The following is a 7,447-nucleotide window of genomic DNA, read 5'->3' on the forward strand; positions in this document are numbered from 1 at the left end:
AGTATCGACGTCCATGCTCAAACTTTCGTCTAATTTTTGTGGAGTTGAGAATTGAGCAGTTGTTGTTCTTGGCATTGCATTTGAAGGCTGGAACGGTATATACCAATTTAAGAGTTGTTAGTAAATGAATCGTACTAACAAAATTATTATTAAATTGGTTAAGCGAGCAATGACATACTGGATTTAATGGTGATTCGCTTATTTTTGTTGTTGATTTTCTTTTTCTTGAATTCTTCTCTAATCTACCTTTCATTCTCTTACCAGATTTTGTTTTCTTCTTAGATTTCATTCCTTTCGCTCGAAAAGAGGCACCCTCAGCCAAACCTAATACAATTGGTGATGTTTGCGTATTTATATCCTCGTATAATATTTTATCCACAAACTTAAACTAGTTGAGCATAATTTATTTCAAATGCCTATATGTGTCATCTCTTATTGATGCTTTTGTAAATAAATGCATGGACAAACAACATAAATCTTTGTATCTTATATTTTGAAGCTCACTCGGATCAACATTACTGTTGTCCACCAGTTGATCTGTTCCAAAATATCCATCATTTGCTGTTCTTGTCCACCTCTTTAATATCATCGCAGGAGGAATCTTCATCACGTCAAGCGTCGTGAAAATCTTGAGAATATGAGCACACAAAATCCCTCCAAAATCAAATTTACGACAGCTACACTAGATATTATCACAATTCTTATGAACTATAACTGTATGAGTGTATCTCCTATTGTGGGGAGTTACTTTATATTTTGTGTGTATCAACATCCTCAAACATTTCTACACCGCAATCATGCGACATAAGCTATTGATGTTCAAAGCACTTAAATACCTTAGGAGTGTAAACACTGCTTGCATCCTCTAAGATCATAACGGGGTAGGTCAAACTTGGTTTGATAGTAATTGATCTAAAATCAACATTTAACACATCATATCTACGTTTCTCAATTAGTCTTTCGAAGTGTTTGAAAAATTCCAAGAACTTGTGATGGTAGGAGACATACATTTTCAACACACTGTTCATTCTCTCACTTCTCTGTTTGTAGTCATATCAGCACAAAAATATATCGTCCATACGCTAAATCCCACTTTCGCCTAATGCAAAACATACGCTTCAACCACTCGTTGTTTTCAAGCCCATAGTTTGTCAACATTTAATTCCATGCTTCAAGAAACTCTCCCTCTTCATCAAAATCATATATACATGAAGAAAAATCCTTTGAAAGTTCTCTGAATTACTGAAACACAAAGCTTAAATGTATGGCTGCATTTTAAAAAATGTGCCAAATATAGAGAGAATGATTTATTTCAGGCCATGTAGATGCTAAGGCCTTAGCCAGGGCCGCGTCTTGATCTGTAAAAATTGTTTTCGTTTTTTTCCCACGCATAGCTGTGGTGAAAGTCTCAAACAACTATTCAAAAGACATAGCAGTTTCATCGTATAATAGAGATGCACCAAAAATAATAGATTGTTTGTGATGATTCACACCTAAAAAAACGCAACTAGACGACCTTCCTTATTCTTCTTCTAGGTCGTGTCGAAACTAACAACGTCTCCGAAGTATGAAAAATCAGATCACATATTAGAATCACACCAAAAAATATTTGTTATTAAATCGTCCACATGAAGTTAAAAAGAATTATAAAAACCTTGATGATCAGATTTCTTTTTCTGTAAATACTCTAATACACCCATGTATCCCCAAAATTACAGTCTCTGGTTCTTTTCGATCGCAAGTAGTTTTTGTAATCATCAGGAAGAAAAAGTAAATTGACCCTGCCACCGACTTGTTTGACCCTAAGAGCATGCGATGCCTTTGGAGCGATTCCCACATCGGATGCCATCTCAATTTGTAAACTTGCAGATGCAAAAATATTCATATGCCATCTATACAAGTAAGATTTCTTTGGACTTTCAAAAGGATGAAAATGCTCAATAATAAAAGTTACCACTTCAAACTTTCCATTTGCTGCCATCTTTATCCTCAATTTCGCTTCACAACAGAAACTCGTTTCAGAACGATTGTGTTTCACATAAACATCACGTTTATCTTTACCCCGTTGACCCTGTGCACTACAACAAAAAACTTATCCAATAATAAAATATCTTTGTCATCATGTTTTGAACTACGCCTTATACCCAATCGTATTATTTTAGAGTATGCTAAATAGAATTCATAGGCATCTTCTTCCCTCTCAAATTTCCTACTTAGATGTGGAATCAATTATGTTGCAATGTCCTCCAACGGTTGGCTGTTTTTATCAAAATTTAATTGACGTCGATAACTCGCAAATTCGCTGGTCAATTATAGAACATGAAAAAAAATATTGATCTACATAAAATATAAAGATGCTTGTAAAATGAAGGAAATGAAGGTTGAGCAACATCAAATGCAGAATATGTTATTATTAATCAATCCAAGTGAAGGACTTATGTTGTTAATTCACTTGTACTTACAGCGCAATAGAAGTTAAGAGGGCTTCACTTCACTATAAATAGAAATAGCTTATAGTAATAGAGAAACAAACACAAAAGTATACCTCAAATCATGATAATCATTATCGTTGATGTTGATTCCTTCCTAAAAATTAACAAGAACATAACATTTCTATTCAAGTATTCAAAAAACAAACAAAACGTTATTAACAGAACTTCTCAAGAAGATGACATAAATTTTGAAAATGTACCATTGTCACCCCCTGATTCTAATGAAGGAAAAAATAGATTATTACTGCGATGAATCGTGAAATGTGAATTTTCCGGCGAAGATAAGTCGATTTCTACTTTACCGTAATTATATATATATATATGTAGAGAAATTAAATCGTACAAAGCTAGCATGGCTGCATGGCAGTATTAATGATGAAAATATTAGTTAGGTGAGGTGACTTAACGAATATAATTTTTATTATAATTAAATGAATAACATAATTAAAAATTAATATTAATAAAAAACGCTTCATATTGAAGACTACTTCACCAGTGTATATACATGTAAAGAGTTTGACAGTGAAGATATTCACAAATATTGACAGATGAAAAAGATGTATAGCGCTTGATAGTGAAGATTGCTTCACATTTTATTGACATTGTAAATATAGCTAGAGCGTTGGCTGCATAGTGAAGATTGATTCACATGTTATTCACATGTTATACAAGCTTTATACAATATAGTAGATTTATGTATAAATAACTTTACATAAAGAATCAGGCATATAATTCAATTTTCAAGGATTTCAAATTTGGTAAAGATTTTCATATTAAAAACTCATCCCATTGGTCATATATTTTATGAATATTATGAAACAATGAAATATGAAATCACAAATTTAGGAATGAAAATATTTAGTATTGTCAATAAAACAAGTCTCAACAAGGAGAAACAAAATTAAGTTAACATAGGCTGCAAATCACAAGAAGCAATATATTAAAGCAAGTTTGGGTGAGGAACAACATGTTCATCCAAATATGCTGACACAACTGCCACTATCTCAAATACCCAATTGTCGGAAAAAATATCATTAACTTTTTTCGAAGTCATGGGTCGATTCCTGCTATCTATCTCCAGGTATACTATTATAGTTTTGTCATCCATTAGCTCAACAAATGGTTTATCCATTTCTTTAGTGCTACCTCCTAAAATAATTACCAACTCTATGAGATCTTGTTTGTAAACTAGGATGAATTTCCCTGCAAAAATAAAAGTGTAACTGTCGAATAGTTTTGACAGCTAAAAAATAAACAAAACAATTTCAATTATCAAGCAAGATAATGAAGGTACAAAGTAAGAATCATACCAATCTTACATTGTTCAAATACCGAAGTCTGTCAGCTCTAGGACTGCCCAAGGTCTCGTGATTATCTTGTTTAACCTCATACGGTTCCTCATCAACGTAACTTTTTGCTTTCATTGATGATTTTATCCCTGTACAAAAACAATTTTTATTTAGTTTCCTATATGTGAAAATTAAATAAACCAATCGTGTTAAGAGAGTCTCACAATCAATTGTAAGGACCCATCTCCTGTTCAATATTGCCTTCAGCACTTTCAGAGTTCAGCCGTATTCACCATTAGCATCAGTGTAAATTATAACATGAGTAACAACATCTCTCCACCTCATAGACACCGTTGCACCATAAGTTCTAGAAAATTCCATCATCAACAACTGTGTAAAAATAATAATATTATCTCTTAGAAGAACATGGTCATTACAATTAAAACTTACATAATATGTAAAAAATGGATATAGGTTAAGAATAGTACATTATCTTAACTAGATAATTCATTGGGGAAAAAAATCCATTATTTGCCTACAATGTTTGGGACGATTTCGTTGTTTTTGTAAGCACATTAAAAAAATATGCTTTGTTAATAACAAAAACAACATTTTCCTACATTAGTAACTAGAGTTTCATGTAAATAATATACAAAACCCTAATTAAACCTAACCCTAAGTAGGTTATCCTAAATACGAACGATTTCATTGAACGTGATATTTCGGAGTAGGGTTTCCTAAATATGAACGAAATAACGACCTCATTGTACGTACGTAATCCTAGGGTTTAGGGTTTAGGGGTTTCATAAATATAAAGAAAAGTTAACAATTTTGTTGTACGTACCATTTTTGAGACTGAAAAGATCTTCTGGGCAAATATTTTCTGGTAGACGGGGAGCCGGATTCGAATCGCCGTCAAAGGAGGTAAAATCTTGAAGAGAGAGAGATTAATCGAAAGATTGTAATGATATTATAATATCATATATATATTATTATAAATTAGGATCGAAGCGCAACATGGTGAAGCAATCGTACGTAGATGAGTGAAGCTATTAAAGCTGTTAATACTAGTGAAGTAAGCACCGCTAAGTAACTCTTACTTCACTAGTATCCGCGTTGTACATACTGGGTGAAGCAATTTTTCATAGGTGGTGGTTACTTCACTAGTAGCCGCGCTTTACATACGTAGTGAAACAATCTTCTCTAGTTAGCGATATCTAAAACGAAGATAATTTCACTAGTTAGTGCGCTTGTTTTAATTCTCCAATGGATGAAAGAATAGATATTTTTATATGAACGCTAAACGGTCTTTACATTGATTTGTTGGATGTTTTACATGAACGTCTAGGCATATAAACTAATTGCAGCGAAGTAAGCTTCACTGAAAAGTGCATCTCTTTAGTTCGTTTTACATATCTAGTGCAGCGAAGTAAGCTTCACTGAAAAACGTTTCTCTTTAGTCCATTTTACATGGCGCTTGGAGCGAAATAAACTTCACCGAAAAGCTCATCTCTTCAGTCCGATTTACATATATAATGAAGCGAAGTGAGTTTCACTTAAAAGTTCATCTCTTCGGTCCGATTTACATATCTAATGAAGCGAAGGAAGCTTCACTGAAAATATGTCTTCAATCTGTTTTATATGGCGCTTGGAGCGAAGGAAGCTTCACTAAAAACCCTTTGTCTTCAGTCCGTTTTACATGGCGCTTGGAGCGAAGGAAGCTTTGCTTAATAGGCCTCACTACATTCCAGTTTACATGGCGTTTGAGCTAAACTCGGAATGAAATCCGGGTTTCAGTTCTCTCTCTCCTCATTTCAACCCGATCACTGATAAATTAATATAATAATACTTTTGATACGGAACACCCTATTCGGTAGCAAATGATCTGGTTTGGAAAATATGGTTTTAGATAATTTGGTTTAAAAAAATTAGAACTAAACAAATAGAGTAAAAAAAAGTTTGAAAGTGGAAAGTGTAAGAATTGAATGAGAAAAGAAAGGATAATGAATTGAAAAAATATGTGTTTAAATATAATTTAAGATTTATTTATTTATTTGTTTAGAAGTAATTTATATTTCTAATTTATAAATATTATTTTAATATTTTAGTATATGTATTTTGAAATATCAAATTCTTAAAATTGACACAGTACAATCTTTTATAGTACCGATTTTTCTAATATATAAAAATGATATTTACGATACTTTTATAGCTTGATATTTTCGTTATATCGAAAATTTCAGTAAATTTTTCACGGGAAAGTTTCTGTCTTGCTTATTTAATTTCTTAAACTAATATACATATGTTGTTTATTTAATTTCCTATATATATATATATATATATATATATATATACCGAGGGATAAAGAAATTAATTTTAGAAAAGAAATATGAAAGGAGATGTCTTAATTGTAAAAGTGTGAGAAAAAGAGAGGAAATAAAGGAGTTATTTTATTTTTTGGGTCAATCAAATTGTTCTCACATCATAATCCATCCAAATTCTTTATCCCAATATATATTATATTTAAAAGTAAAATTTTACATAAGCAAAATATTATAGCAATCACTAGTTGCTTATATTTGGGTTGAATTGCTTTCTTTCTATTTTCATTAAGAGTTTGTTTGATGAGCTGGGTAATGTAGATATTAATTATTTAAATAAATAAAATGAATATTTAAATACAAAATATATATATATATATATATATATATATATATATATATATATATATAATAAAAATAGAACCTACACTGAAATGAAATACTTCTAAAGAAAATGAATTGATAAGGTTCAAAATTGTTTTAAAAAATTCTCATCTATCTACATTATAGATATGAAATTAAGTGTAAAATTTAATTTAGCGACTCATTTTAATAAAAAAAAATATATTCCACCCATCAGATGTAAAAAGATTTACTTTTTCAAAATCCTGACGAAATCTAATTATCAATCTAAATGTTTTTAAACAACAAATTACTTTGATTTCATTAAAAATATTAAAATTTTTGTTTAAATTATGTTTTATAATATGTTAAGGTGAGTAAAGATTGTATATAAATTTATTCAGTTCATTATTTAAATAATTTAACCTAATCAAACATTATTTTACTAATTTTTTTCTTTATTAAATTATTTAATTTTTTAAGAAAAATATTATAATATTATATAATTAAAATAATTATTTTTTATTTTATTATTATATATTAATACTTTATAAATTTATTTTGCTAAAAAATCATCCAACATCAATTTTACGACCAAAACAACGGAAGACGAAATGAGAAAGTGAACGAGATAGAATTGAGTGTCATTTTTTTTAAACTAAATATTTTAATAATGTAATATTCCGATTCAGCGATGAGGATATTCGTTGAGAAGTAGACAGTTTTTACCACAAAAGACACAGACTAAACAAATAATCAAAAGAAAGTCTGAAAGTACAGTGAGTGAATAGAAAATAAGTAAGAATGAAGTGGAAAATAAGGGTTTAAATCTAATTGAAATATAAAATTTAAGATTTATTTATTTAATTATAAGTAATTTATATTTTTAATTTATAAATATTATATAAATATTTTATTATATATATATATTGAAATATAGAAAATCTAAAAATTGATATCATTCCGTACCCATTTTTCTGATATTTAAATTTTTTAAATTTTT

This window comes from Impatiens glandulifera, chromosome 2 (assembly GCF_907164915.1).
Source record: "Impatiens glandulifera chromosome 2, dImpGla2.1, whole genome shotgun sequence".
Lineage (NCBI taxonomy): Eukaryota > Viridiplantae > Streptophyta > Magnoliopsida > Ericales > Balsaminaceae > Impatiens > Impatiens glandulifera.